The sequence below is a fragment of the Lissotriton helveticus genome (assembly GCF_964261635.1).
Source record: "Lissotriton helveticus chromosome 1_1 unlocalized genomic scaffold, aLisHel1.1 SUPER_1_unloc_17, whole genome shotgun sequence".
Taxonomy (NCBI): domain Eukaryota; kingdom Metazoa; phylum Chordata; class Amphibia; order Caudata; family Salamandridae; genus Lissotriton; species Lissotriton helveticus.
In genome coordinates, this window is record NW_027611656.1 from 4,045,265 (window position 1) to 4,059,665 (window position 14,401).

Consider the following 14,401-nt stretch of genomic DNA (forward strand, 5'->3'; position numbering starts at 1 on the left):
TAAAGCCACAAACCCCAACACTAGAAGTTGATGTATGTCACCGGATATGAGCACTTACCATATACTCACATAATAGATGCTATATAAGTATGATGCAAGGGCTAAATTTACACTTGTATGATAATCATAGTACCCATCATCTTTGTACAGATAATTTAACAAGATTGACGTTCAAGATTACGTTTATTACCCAGCCGATCTTAGGCTGGGTCGGAACTATAACCAGCCAGAAGGTATGTTTCTTACCTCCTGGTACTAAATAAATTCACAATCTTGGGATAATGAGCAGTTACTAAATATGGTCACATCTGGCTACCCTCTTTAGGCATACAAAGAGAAGTTGTACTTTACAAGGTAGGCCTGAGCTTCTCTGCTCAGTGTGTGTTTGGGAGAGGACACAGATGAGTGTATTCTCACTGACGTATATTATTATGTATAGTAATGTGCTTGACCCTTCCTACACTTTCCACCACGAGCACCATGGTTTTTCTTTGTGATGTTCTTGATCTGTTGCTTATACTTCAACCTTTAACCCTTTAACCCAGGATATTGGGGGCTTTTGTCTCTTCCTGTCCCTCACCCTTTTTTTCCCCCATCTACTACCTCCAAGTGCTGGTGGGATTTGTGATGTTGTATCACAACTTTGGAAATGTCATAGCATGGATTCTGCTAAAGTGATTTTAATGTTACAATGCCCGAGGAATTGCGGGATTACATGATGTTTTCTGTTTTTCTTTCCCAGCCCTGAGGAAGTCGTGGGCCCTTCCCCATACGACGAAACACATGTTGCCTGGATTCTGAGCAAGATACTAATATTAAAAGCATCTTGTCTAACTATTGTGCTCATTCTGTAACTTGAAAGTAATTTAACTTGAAAAAATCTGTACTTTGGTGTGATAGGGCTTTACATGTACGTTTGCGATCTGCGGATCTATTTTAGGGGATTTTGGATGATTGCCCCTCCCTAAGCACCCACTAAAACAAATAATCTCCAGTAACCCAATATTGCCGAAAAACCTGAGAGTGCCATAATCCATCCAGGATAAAATAATCCCAGCTTTTCTCATAGAAAGTAGTAGTCTACTTTTGTGTGTGGAAGTGGTAGGTCACTCACCAAAGATTAAAGCCACAGGTTTGAATTCGGGCAGCGCTCTTTCAATGACGAGGCTTCTAATTTGTTACTGTGTCAAATCCATTGGGTCTGGGAACGAAACTGGAATATCTGCAAGAAATGTGAAATACATTGATTGCAACTGTTGTATGTATTCAGGAATTGCTGCGCCCCATCGGAATTGAGACACACATGTACATTAAATAATGCGGCTGGTGATACTAATGTTTCTGCGGAGAGATTGGACTTTTGTTGAGTAGTAGCTCTGATTGTAAATTATCCAGCTCCAAAGAATGCGTACCACACTTTTATCACAGAAATAACTGTATTTTATGAGGATTATAGCCATGAGTTACTGGTTTTGTCATAGAGATCCTTTTGCTATTCGTGCAATGTCTGGTGCACTACAGCACCTAGCACTGAGCTGGGAGAGTGGAGGGTCAGGTGCTGTATATTCAGAAATAACATGGGTTTAAAACCACCTGCTGACGAATTCCTTGTGTGTCCAAGAGTTCTCAGGCAACAATAAAAATGTAAAGATGCCTCCTGTGAATAATGTTCCTGCTGGAGAGAGAGAGGCATTTTGTCTAGTGCCTGTTTTTCCTCATCATGAAGTAGCGGAAAGGGTTAATGTGACTACTGCAAAGAACGTGTACTATGCAGACCACTTAACAGCATTTTATGTGGCTAGCTCAATGAGTTACAGCTTGTCGCAGAGGTCCTTTTGTTACTTGCATTTCATTAGTTACAATCCTAAAATGGCACAGTTAGGTATGAACTGTCTTCAAGAACTGCATTCAAACTGTGTGTATAGGTTAGAACATTCTTTTCTCCCCCAGTTTTGCATTATCCTAATGCTGCTAAAAAGGGTTAGTTCGCGTAGATGAGCATTCTTTTTACTTATGCCAATTACTGTGGTATGTTTTAAATCCTGAGTTTATGCTTCTCCAGACCATATACTCTTAAAATATACTGCATACTTATATCGATGACGTGATTCCTACAACTTGCAATCCTCACCGTCATATGTAACATTTCCTATAGACTACATTTACACAGATATGATTAATTGTCTCTGTATAATATGTGTGTGATGTATCGATCACTGACACTCTACATTGTTATGAGCAGCTCTATAAAACAAATAAAACGTATATGAGAAGGTAAGTACCCTTCCATTTTCATAACTTAATTTTGATAGCGAGAAAGTGTCACTCTAAGTGTCACACATTTGGTCGTTGGAAGTCATTCATAAGTACACTGAAACTATGAAAATGTCACACATAAGCAATCTGAAACCTTGGCAGCTATGGAGATTTAGTGTGCCTCACTCACATAACCGTCCTGACCCAGTCAGCCACGGTCGCTACACTCGCTCCCTGAACCCTTTTGCGCCTGATTGTGCTCCGATCTCGCCTGGAGACGGATATTGCCCTCAGCCCTGCTGCTTGCTTGCTGATTGTGCCCCCGAGATCGCCTGTGGTCATATAGTTGTGCCTGGTATCGTATTTGTATAGATATTGGTATCATATTTTGTAGCTATTTATTTGTTCTGCCTTGCATTGTGCCTGGTTGTGCCCCCGATCCCCCCACCTCATTTTGGACCGTGCCATTTGGTCCTAGCACCCTGCCGCTGCTCCCCCGCGGCCCCACCTCCGTTCCCTCAAGCTTTCCCTGGACATCGCCTCCCCGCTCCCGCCTCCCAGCTGCTCCTCCCTCCCACTACCAACAAATAGATAGTCCCGCGAGCGGAAGCGCTGTGACCGTCCTGACCCAGTCTGCCACGGTCGATCCACTCGCTCCCTGAACCCTTTTGCGCCTGATTGTGCCCCCGATCTCACCTGGAGACGGATATTGCCCTCAGCCCTGCTGCTTGCTTGCTGATTGTGCCCCCGAGATCGCCTGTGGTCATATTGCTGTGCCTGGTATCGTATTTGTATAGATATTGGTATCGTATTTTGTAGCTATTTATTTGTTCTGCCTTGCATTGTGCCTGGTTGTGCCCCCGATCCCCCCACTACATTTTGGACCGTGTCATTTGGTCCTAGCACCCTGCCGCTGCTCCCTCGCGGCCCCACCCCCGTTCCCTCAAGCTTTCCCTGGACATCGCCTCCCCGCTCCCGCCTCCCAGCTGCTCCTCCCTCCCACTACCAACAAATAGATAGTCCCGCGAGCGGAAGCGCTGTGACCGTCCTGACCCAGTCAGCCACGGTCGCTCCACTCGCTCCCTGAACCTTTTTGCGCCTGATTGTGCCCCCGATCTCGCCTGAAGACGGATATTGCCCTCAGCCCTGCCGCTTGCTTGCTGATTGTGCCCCCGAGATCGCCTGTGGTCATATTGCTGTGCCTGGTATCGTATTTGTATAGATATTGGTATCGTATTTTGTAGCTATTTATTTGCTCTGCCTTGCATTGTGCCTGGTTGTGCCCCCGATCCCCCCCACTACATTTCGGACATTTTGGACCGTGCCATTTGGTCCTAGCACCCTGCCGCTGCTCCCCCGCGGCCCCACCCCCGTTCCCTCAAGCTTTCCCTGGACATCGCCTGCCCGCTCCCGCCTCCCAGCTGCTCCTCCCTCGCTCCGCCCCCTCCGCTCCCCACTTATGACAGATGCATTCGTGCGCAGCGTTCACGCGCAGCGGACGCGCCCCATGCGCGCCGAGGTCGCGCCAAAGGTAAGCCCGTCTACACCCGTCCGCGCCTGGACCGCGCTCAGCGCCAGACCCCCTGGCCCCCGCTAAAACCTCTCCACCCGCCTAACGTACGATGCCGCAACCCTCTCTGCACTCAACACCGGCCGACTCCCCGACTGCCACCAAGCCGCCCCAGGACGTACCCATGGACCCTTCACCTGCCAATCCTGCAAGCTCTGCTGCATCAGGACCAACACTACAACCACTAGCGCCAAACTGAGCTCAAACAACAACCACCTGAAGTGCATCCTGCTCAACACCCGGTCGGTCCACAGACACACCATTGAATTATGGAACCTACTCGACACCATAACACCGAACGTCGCCTTTCTTACAGAAACCTGGATGAACGCCTCATCAGCGCCCGACATCGCCATAGCCATCCCGGACTGTTACAAGATCGTCCGAAAAGACCGCATCAACCAAACAGGAGGAGGCATCGCCATCGTCCACAAGACACCATCCGCATCTCGACCAGCTCCGACGACACCCTCAAAGCAGCCGAACACCTTCACTTCCAGATACACACCGACCCCAAGACCACACTTAGAGGCACCCTCATTTACAGACCCCCAGGACCCCGCACACAATTCAGCAAAGACATCGCTGACTTTATCAGCCCACACGCCCTCCCCTCCGAGGACTACATTCTCCTAGGAGACCTCAACTTCCACCTGGAAATGGACAACGATAGCAACACCACCTCCCTTCTGGACAACCTCGCCAATCTCGGACTCAAACAACTGGTAAACACCCCCACCCACTACGCCGGACACACGCTCGACGCAATCTTCTCCTCCAGTAAGCACGTCTCCTTCAATCACGCCACAGAACTCCACTGGACGGACCACAGCTGCGTCCACTTTCAACTTCAGAAAGACCACGACCCACCACCACCCACAACAAGTCTCCCGCAGAAACTGGAACAAAATCACCACCAACCAGCGCACCACATTGCTAAACCAAAATCCTCCCGCCAGATCATCGGACCCAAATCAAGCAGCCATCAATCTCGCACAATGGATCACCCACTGCGCTGACGAATTAGCGCCCTTGAAAAACCATCACAACAAGCCAGGAAGAAAAAAAGCCCCCTGGTTCAACGATGACCTCAAGAACTCCAAAAAGAACTGCCGATCCCTCGAGAAAGCCTGGCGAAGAAACCCAACCACAGACAACATGACCGCCCTCAAGGACGCCACCCGCAAACACCACCAGCTGATCCGATCCACCAAGAAATCAGCATTCAAGGATCGACTCGACAACAACGCCCACAGCAGCAAGGAACTCTTCAACATCGTCAAAGAGCTTACCAATCCCAGCGCCGGCACCAACGACATCACTCCCTCTCAAGACCTCTGCGACTCTCTAGCATCGTTCTTCCACAGCAAAATCACTGACATACATAACAGCTTCGGCGACCAGCCCACTCCCCTTACCTCCGAACTGAAGCCCCCCACCACCACCCTCAGCGCCTGGAACCCGATCAACACCGAGGACACATCCGCTTGATTAACTCCATCCACTCCGGATCGCCAACCGACCCATGCCCCCACCACATCTTCAACAAGGCCGACTCCATCATCGCACCCCAACTCCGAGATATCATCAACTGCTCCCTAAACACCGCTACCTTCCCGGAAAGCTGGAAACATGCCGAACTCAGCGCCCTCCTAAAAAAACCTACAGCAGACCCCACTGAACTTAAGAACTACCGCCCCATCTCGCTCCTCTCATTCCCTGCCAAAGTCATAGAGAAAACCGTCAACAGTCAGCTCGCCGCCTTCCTCGAATCAAACTGCTCCCTCGACCCCTCACAGTCCGGCTTCCGAGCCAAACACAGCACGGAGTCCGCCCTCATCGCAGCAACAGACGACATCCGAACACTACTCGACAACGAGGAAACAGTTGCCCTCATCCTCCTGGACCTCTCCGCAGCGTTTGACACGGTCTGTCATAGCACCCTTGTACAACGCCTCAGCAACGTCGGGATACAAGGAAAAGCATTGAATTGGATCATCTCGTTCCTCGCCGGAAGAACCCAGAGAGTACGCCTCCCCCCTTTCAGATCGGAGGCAACCGAAGTCATCTGCGGCGTACCACAAGGATCATCACTCAGCCCCACCCTCTTCAACGTCTACATGAGCCCCCTCGCGACCTTCGCACGCCAACACAACCTCAACATCATCTCATACGCTGATGACACACAGCTGATCCTCTCCCTCACCAAAGACCCAAACACCGCCAAAACCAACTTACACGAAGGGATGAAAGACGTAGCCGAGTGGATGAAGAACAGCCGTTTAAAACTGAATTCAGACAAGACGGAAGTCCTCATCCTAGGATCATCCCCCTTTGCATGGGACGACTCATGGTGGCCGCCGGCCCTGGGCAGTGCACCCAAACCAACGGACCATGCTCGCAACCTGGGATTCATCCTAGACTCCTCCCTCTCGATGACCAGACAAGTCAACGCCATCTCATCATCATGCTTTAACATCTTACACATGCTCCGAAAGATCTTCCGATGGATCCCCACCGAAACAAGAAAGACGGTCACCCAAGCACTCGTCACAAGCCGACTGGACTACGGAAACACCCTCTACGCCGGAATCACAGCCAAATTACAGAAAAAACTCCAACGCATTCAAAACGCCTCCGCCCGAATCATCCTAGACATACCCCGCCACAATCACTTATCCGGTCACCTGAGAGACCTTCACTGGCTCCCCGTCAACAAGAGAATAACGTTCCGTCTCCTCACCCACGCACACAAGGCCCTCTAGGACCCAGATACCTCAACACGCGCCTGACCTTTTACACCCCCACCCGCCAACTACGATCGTCCAATCAAGCCCTCGCCGCGATTCCACGCATCCGAAAAGCCACCATGGGAGGAAGATCATTCTCCTACTTAGCGGCCAAGACCTGGAATTCGCTCCCCACCCACCTCTGCCTCACACAGAACCACCTCTCCTTCAGAAAACAACTCAAAACTTGGCTATTTGATAAGTAGCGAACCCCCCTCCCTCAAGCGCATTGAGACCCTCTGGGTGAGTAGTGCGCTATATAAATCTTCGACTTGACTTGACATAAATGCACGTTTTGCATCAGAGAGTGATTGACACTGCCAGGATTCTGTTCCAGTGTTGGCCAGCTAGGTGTTCGCTTGGGAACATTTAGGGGATGCTACTACTATTATGATAGTAGTATACCAGGGGTGTTAGCGTCTTCCTTGTGGCTTTATGTAGCTCATACAGTCCTAATCTCCCTGATGTACGTACTGTACTATGCAAAGGGAGACCAACTTGGCCCATCAAAAGAGGTTGGAGAAGCAAAGATCATTCATGGAAATGAATTAATAGTTCAAAATGTAATTTTAGATTAGGAATCTAGGAATAGGTTATCTGATTTAAAATAATCAATACTGTGTCTGTCAAACTGTTTTTTGTAAAGAGAGTACCACCAATCATTGTTCTTTTTATCTTTATTCCTTTCATAAGCACCCAAGGGCAAGAGGGCACCTTCATAAGCAGCTGCCACCACCACCAGCGCCGCGGAACGTTTGAAGACAACCACAACCAGGTTGACTCCCACCACCAGCTCTGCAGCCTTGGCAGATGGTTCTGCCGACCCCAGTAAATCATGTTTATTATTATTTCTAACGTGTAACTATTCCCACTAGTAAAAGTATGGCCTTGTACATTTATACTATTTACTTTTCTTCAACTTTACTATCAAAGGTTTTTTATCCCTTCATTTTCCAGTGTTTTTCTATCTTGTGCGGCTGACTTTCTCCTGTCTGTAACTTTTTTGCATGGACATCGATTCATCAAAATGCCAGGGGTATCAGAAGTGACATCACACAGCCTTTGACCTTAATGAATCATAGCATTTGTAAAGCGCACTACTTACTCGGGTTTATAGACGAGGGTTCCTCTGAGAGTGGTGTTGGGGTCGGTGTGGATCTGGAAGTGGAGGTGTTCGGTGGTGCTGAGGGCTTCGTCGGTGTTGGGCGTTTCCTCCTCCTACTCCGTTGGTGCGGTCCCTGCTGGTGATCTTGTAGCCTTCCGGGATGGCTATGGCGATGTCGGGTGCCGAGGAGGGGTTCAGCTAGGTCTCCGCCAGGAAGGTGACGTCTGGGGTGGTTGAGTCGAGTAGGTCTCAGAGTTCAACCGCGTGTTTGCGGGCAGAGCGGGTGTTGAGAATCAGAGGAAGTTATATCATATGACCTTTAATCCTGAGTCTTTCCAGGAGGTGAAGTCATATAACCTTAATCCTTAGGACATCACAAGAATTGACATCACTAACATTCTATAATAACTGCATCATTATTATGAAAATACAAGTTAAACAAATGTCTGTTTTAATTTCCACCTGTATTATGGTGCTGATATGATCTTCGAAAGTGGTGGGAAATAATACTAGCTCTGAATTGTAGAAAGCGAAGCAAATGAGCCAAACCTCCTCTATGGAGTGTGCAGAGAGGTTCAGAAACTGAGAAAATGTTTTTAAGTATTGGGTCAAATAGTGCATTGTAAAGCACACTTTTCAAATAGATTAGCTAAAAGGGCTCTCATTAAATATTCATGTATTTTCCTATTATGCCAAGCCAATCGACCCCATTGTTTCAAAATGTGATCTAGGGCCCCTATATGTTAAAAAATATCTCTAGCATGTCAGGACCAGCATTTGATCATGGCTGCCCCGCTCCCATATCCCACTGTTGTGCTCCCATATGCAAAGACTTACCTCCAATGTGCAGTAATCATATCTACAAAAACATCAGCGAACACATACAGAGGAAAACCCCTTAAAGTGCAGCTAGTCAATCATCAGTCTTAAAAAAGCAGGGGAAAAACCTTTCCAGTGCAGTGAATGTGTGAAAAGCTTTAGTCAGCTATCAATCCTTCAGAGTCATCAGAGAACACACACGGGCAAAACCATACCATTGCAGTGAATGCGGAAGTAGTTTTAGTAACTGCTAAAACCTAAGGATGCATCAGAGGACACACACGGGGGAAAGCCATACAAGTGCACTGAATGCAGGAAAGGCTTTAGTCGCTCATCAGTTCTACACCACCATAAGCAAAAACACACCTTCATTGAACACACATGGAAATAATCCAAGAGATGCAGAGAATCTGGCAAGACCCTAAACACATCAACAATAATACTGACCCATTTGTGGACACACACAGGAACATAAAAGTGCAGTTCGTGCGATGGAAGACTTGACTAGAAGGAAATAAATAAAATGGAGATATTTGTGGTATTATGAAAGTGTCTATTCTCAGCAAATGTTCATTTCTCTACATGGAGGAAAAACCAAGAAGTACCAGGCAGCTTATTGGGAGACTAGCATAATGTGGAATAAAAGAAAAGAAACATGGTATCTTTTCGAGTGAAACAGACATAAAGAAAAGCATCCAAGCACAACTGATCACGCTACTGGTTAAAGCAACACTATGAACAATACTTGCACTCATGGGTATTTTCAGCGAAATTTAGGGATTAGTGATAAAAACCCGTTAACCCATAAACCCAAAACAAATGTACTCCCATGGAATGCTCATCCAAAAGTCAAAGGTAGTTCCTAATAGTGAACAGTGTAGTATACATGTCATCCAATCAGAAGGATGGTAAAGAGGCTTTACTCCAGGGGAGTGACAAGCACAAGAAGAGCCAACACAGGCTGACGCACAACATGAGAAATAGGCAAGCTACTGACGACATTTATCAAACAATATCCTAGAATAAAAGCTAGATATGAGCATAGTTTTTGTTCTCTGCACTAAATAATACAAACAATCACGTACATGCCGTTCACTCGTGTCTCTCTTTATTGAAGAGTGCTGTTACCATCAAATTTCCTGATACTCATTGTACGAAACATAGATGGAAGAAAGGCTGAGTCAGTCATACCGAGCTGACTGGTGTTCTGCCAGTTTATATTTCTATAAACCCTACCTTAGGAAGGCAAGAATAACACTATAACGCTATAAACTCTAAAGTAGAAAATCATTTGTGGGAGGGAGGCAGCAACTCAAGTCAGTCACACATAATAAAAGAGGCACATATTTCCCCTATTGGAATTTATATCATAAGACAAACATATATGTTCAAAATCTGACTCAATGCCGATGAATATAAAAGCTATTTGAAAACTGTAGACTGTATGAAGTGCTTTTTTAGTGTCATCACTGCCAGACGTTCATGGTCATGTGGCATTATTAAGAAATCGTTTTGGTGTAATGGTGGAGGAAGAAGGTGTTAGACAGATGCTGATAACATAACATATAACCAATCGAAATTGTTCAGCGTGTGGGGGCCATCGGTATATGTATTACACTGAAAGCTGGACTACCTGATCAGGATTTTTTTTTTGTCCTCATCTTGCCAACTCTCTTGCTAGGGTTGATCTTACCCCACAAATGTCCGGGAGGGGACGGAGTACATCTCTGCAGAAGAATACTGCTGGTTCCACTTCCAACTCCTTTACGAAAAGGGGACCACAACACAGGAGAGGCCAGGACCCACATCATGTTTGGCTTAATCATTGGACCCACTGATGTTTTCTCTCCAATTTACCAACATTGTCCAGATCTTATCCTGACTCCTTGGGTCACAGGCCATATCAGTCTGGCTCGTATAGATGAGAATTTTGAGGCACTCAGAAAAAGATGGGGGACGTTCAGACTTCCAAAGCCTACTTATCTCCCGCCTCGCCACCAAAACCACATAGAAAATAAACTTGGGAACAGCAGAATTTATTCGTACATCTTCCTCTTCGTTGAGTCCAAAAAAAACAAGACGAGGGCTTACCTTAATCTGTTTACCTATTACTTCCCCAAGAAAATCACACACAGGACGGTAGAGTGGTAGAGTGAGGGCAGTAGCATGAGGGTGGTAGAGATGTAGAGTGAGGGCAGTAGAGTGAGGGCGAGATGGTGGGAGAGTGAGGGCGGTAGAGTGAGGGCGGTAGCGGGTAGAGTGGTGAGGGTGTGTGTGTGAGGGTGTGTGAGGGTGAGGGAGTGTGTGAGGGTGAGGATGTGTGTGAGGGTGAGGGGGTGTGTGAGGGTGAGGGGGTGTGTGAGGGTGAGGGTGTGTGTGAGGGTGAGTGGGTGTGGTGGTGTGAGGGGGTGGGGGGGTGAGGGTGAGGGTGTGGGTGAACGGGCACTATCAGCGGAGCAGAAGGCAAGAAAAACTAGTGCAATCAGGGGAGCAGAAGGCAAGAGAACAGGCACAATCAGGGGAGCAGAAGGCAAGAAAAATGAGTGCAATCAGTGGAGCAGAAGGCAAGAGAACGGTCACAATCAGGGGAGCAGAAGGCAAGAAAAACGAGTGCAATCAGGGGAGCAGAAGGCAAGAGAACGGGCCCAATCAGGGGAGCAGAAGGCAAGCAAACGAGTGCAATCAGGGGAGCAGAAGGCAAGAGAACGAGTACAATCAGGGGAGCAGAAGGCAAGAGAACGGGCACAATCAGGGGAGCAGAAGGCAAGCAAACGAGTGCAATCAGGGGAGCAGAAGGCAAGAGAACGGGCACAATCAGGGGAGCAGAAGGCAAGAAAAACTAGTGCAATCAGGGGAGCAGAAGGCAAGAAGAAGGAGTGCAATCAGGGGAGCAGAGGCAAGAAGAACGAGTGCAATCAGGGGAGCAAAAGGCAAGAGAACGGGCACAATCAGGGGAGCAGAAGGCAAGAAAAACGAGTGCAATCAGGGGAGCTGAAGGCAAGAGAACGAGTACAATCTGGGGAGCAGAGGCAAAAAGAACAAATGCAATCGGGGAGCAGAAGGCAAAAGAACGAGTACAATTAGGGGAGAAGAAGGCAAGAGAACGGGCACAATCAGGAGAGCAGAAGGCAAGAAAAATGAGTGCAATCAGGGGAGCAGAAGGCAAGAGAACCGACACAATCAGGGGGGCTGAGGCAAGAAAAACGAGTACAATCGGGGGAGCAGAAGGCAAGAAAAAGAAACTGTCTCACACCACTGCGGTTTTGTGTTTTAAACACAACTAGTACATAGATTGCATGACCAGAGTTTTCCTAATGCAGACTGCATAAATGAAACCAGCGGCACCGTTCACTTTTGTAAAACAAGCTCTCGGCATTGCTGTGGGGGGGCGGGGCGGGAGCGCATTGCTTTGAAGTCTGATGGCGGGGGAGCAGCTTGGGAGGCAACATTCCATTGCGGTGCGAGGCTGATAGGTTTGACGTGCACACGCGTCTCACACGACTGGTCCACATGAACTGGACGTAATCCGCGCTTGGTCAAGAGTTTGTTTCGCCTACTATATACTCTCGCTATTAATCCCTGCGGGATATAATAGCGAGACCTAACAATGTACATATGCAAGAATATAAAAACTGTATATAGCGTTTTCCTACTATGCTTTCCCGTATGTGTCTGTCTGTGTGTGTCTGTTGGTTTCTGTGTTTCTGTCTCCCATTCCCTGTAGGGAAAGTACGTAGCTCCTCGTGTAAAAGAGTCGGTCAAGAAGGAGCTGTCTGCATTGAATAATTTCTTGGTATGCACTTTTTATTAGTATTACAGGAAATCACAATGATTGATTGTCACTATTCTTCAGTCCCTTAGGTGTGCCTTGGCCGCCACCGTCCCTCGGACAGAAGGAAAAGACTCAGGTAAGTGTTTTTGCTTTATGGATTAGTTAAGGGTCTGTGACAAAGAGGAAAAAATGTTGCTTTCATTCTTAAATCTTTTATATTTTCCTGTATTGGTGGTGCCCAGGTGCGCAGCGCCCCTACCCACTCCCTCCCCCGCACTCCTCCATGCCCAAGGCTCACACGGGCATTCTCCATTAACCCCTTCGCTGCTAGGCCTTTTCCCCTCCTGTGCTAAGCCTTTTTTTGGCGTTTTGGAGTAGTGCGCGCTTAGGCCCTTGTAACTTTTTGACCACATAAGGGATCCGCGCCAAATTTGCGTCCTTTTCTTCCAACATCATGGGGATTCTAAAGGCGCCCAGGGTTTGTGGATTCCCTTGGAGGGGTCCCAGAAATTAACCAAAATATAGTGATTTTTTTGTTTTTTTCAGAAAAATGGGAAAAACGGGCTTCAAATGAAAGCCTCTGGGTTTTTCTCTGAAAATGGTATCACAAAAGGGTTTGTGGCGCTGAAATCTCCATTTTCTCAGCTTTCAGGAAATGACAGACTTTTGTCAGAGAACCGAAATTTTTCACTCAGTTTTGGCATTTTTCTGGGACATAGCCTATTTTTGCTATTTTTAGAGCTTTCCACCTCCTTCCAGTTAATGGTAGACATGAGTTTGAAAGCAATAATGGATCCTGGAAAGCTTTACATTTTCGAAAAGTAGACAAAATTCTGAATTCAGAAAGGGGTCATTTGTCTAAATCCATGAAGGTTTCGTTATAGAAACTAACAGTTAGATATTGGAATATTTGAAATTTTGTTGAAAAAAACAGCCTTTTGTCTCAACGTTTTCACCTATAACTTTTTCTAATTTTGACAGCTCTTGGAAAGCAATATACCGTTACATTCGTTAGACCTTCCTGGTTGTGGGGATATATAGGACTTGTAGTTTCACCAAGAACCCGACGAACCCAGATCCAAAAACTGAGCAGCAACTTGCAATGGTATTTTTTCATTTACTGGGTATAGTGCACTTTGTCTTGGAAAATGTATACATGGAATAATCTGTATGAAAGACACCTATGTATTTCTGAATTGGGTACAAATTATAGAGTTCAGAAACAGTATATAATTGCACATTTTCAAAGTTGGGAATACTCATACTAGCATGAGAATTATTGGTCATTTTTCATAAAGATTTTTTTTTTACACAATGTCTTTCATTGAAAGGGAGAAATGCATGAAAGCTCAATTGGTAATAACAGTTGATTTACAAATCTGAATTACCCCAAGTGTCCCGATAAAAACGGTACCTCACTTGTGTGGGTCGGCCTTGTGCCTGCAACAGGAAACGGCGCAAAATGCAACATGGTCACACCTAAATTTACAAATTGACCCTTTTTTGGCAAAGTGCCTACCTGTAGTTTTTGCACCCTAGCTCTGCCGGCACCTAGGGAAACCTAGCAAACCTATACATTTTTGAAAAGTAGACACCCAGGGGAATTCAGGATGGGGTGACTCGACTGCCTACCACCAGGTTTTGTTACCCAGAATCCCTTGCAAAGCTAAGATTTTGACAAAATAAACACATTTTCCTCACATTTCTGTGGTGGAAAGTTCTGGAATCTGCGTGGATCAACAAATTTCCACCCACCCAGCGTTCCCCCAGGTCTCCCGATAAAAACAGTACCTCACTTGTGTGGGTCGGCCTTGTGCCTACGACAGGAAACGGCACAAAATGCAACGTGGTCGCACCTCAATTTCCCAGTGAAATTTTACGTTCTTTGGACAAAGAGACTACCTTTTGTTTTTGAGCCGTAGCTCTGCCAGCACCTAGGGAAACCTAGCAAACCTATACATTTTTGAAAACTAGACACCCAGGGGAATTCAGGATGGGGTGACTCGTCTGCCTACCCCCAGGTTTTGTTGCCCAGAATCCCTTGCAAACATAAAAATTTGACCAAAAAAACACATTTTCCTCACATTTCT

The 14,401-nt window shown here is 46.8% G+C and overlaps 1 protein-coding gene across 3 annotated transcripts in view; it reads left to right on the plus strand.

Annotated features, from left to right (window-relative positions):
• LOC144805649 (uncharacterized) overlaps nucleotides 1–14,401 on the plus strand; it is a 749,755-nt gene that overhangs the window by 596,544 nt on the left and 138,810 nt on the right. The window contains exons 2-3 of one of the 3 annotated variants that reach the window (XR_013605567.1): nucleotides 7,309–7,443; nucleotides 12,393–12,447. The exons of the other annotated variants lie outside the window; for them this stretch is intronic. The gene's annotated coding sequence lies outside the window, so the exon portion shown is untranslated. The remainder of the gene's footprint in view (nucleotides 1–7,308; nucleotides 7,444–12,392; nucleotides 12,448–14,401) is intronic. 3 annotated transcript variants of the gene reach the window in all.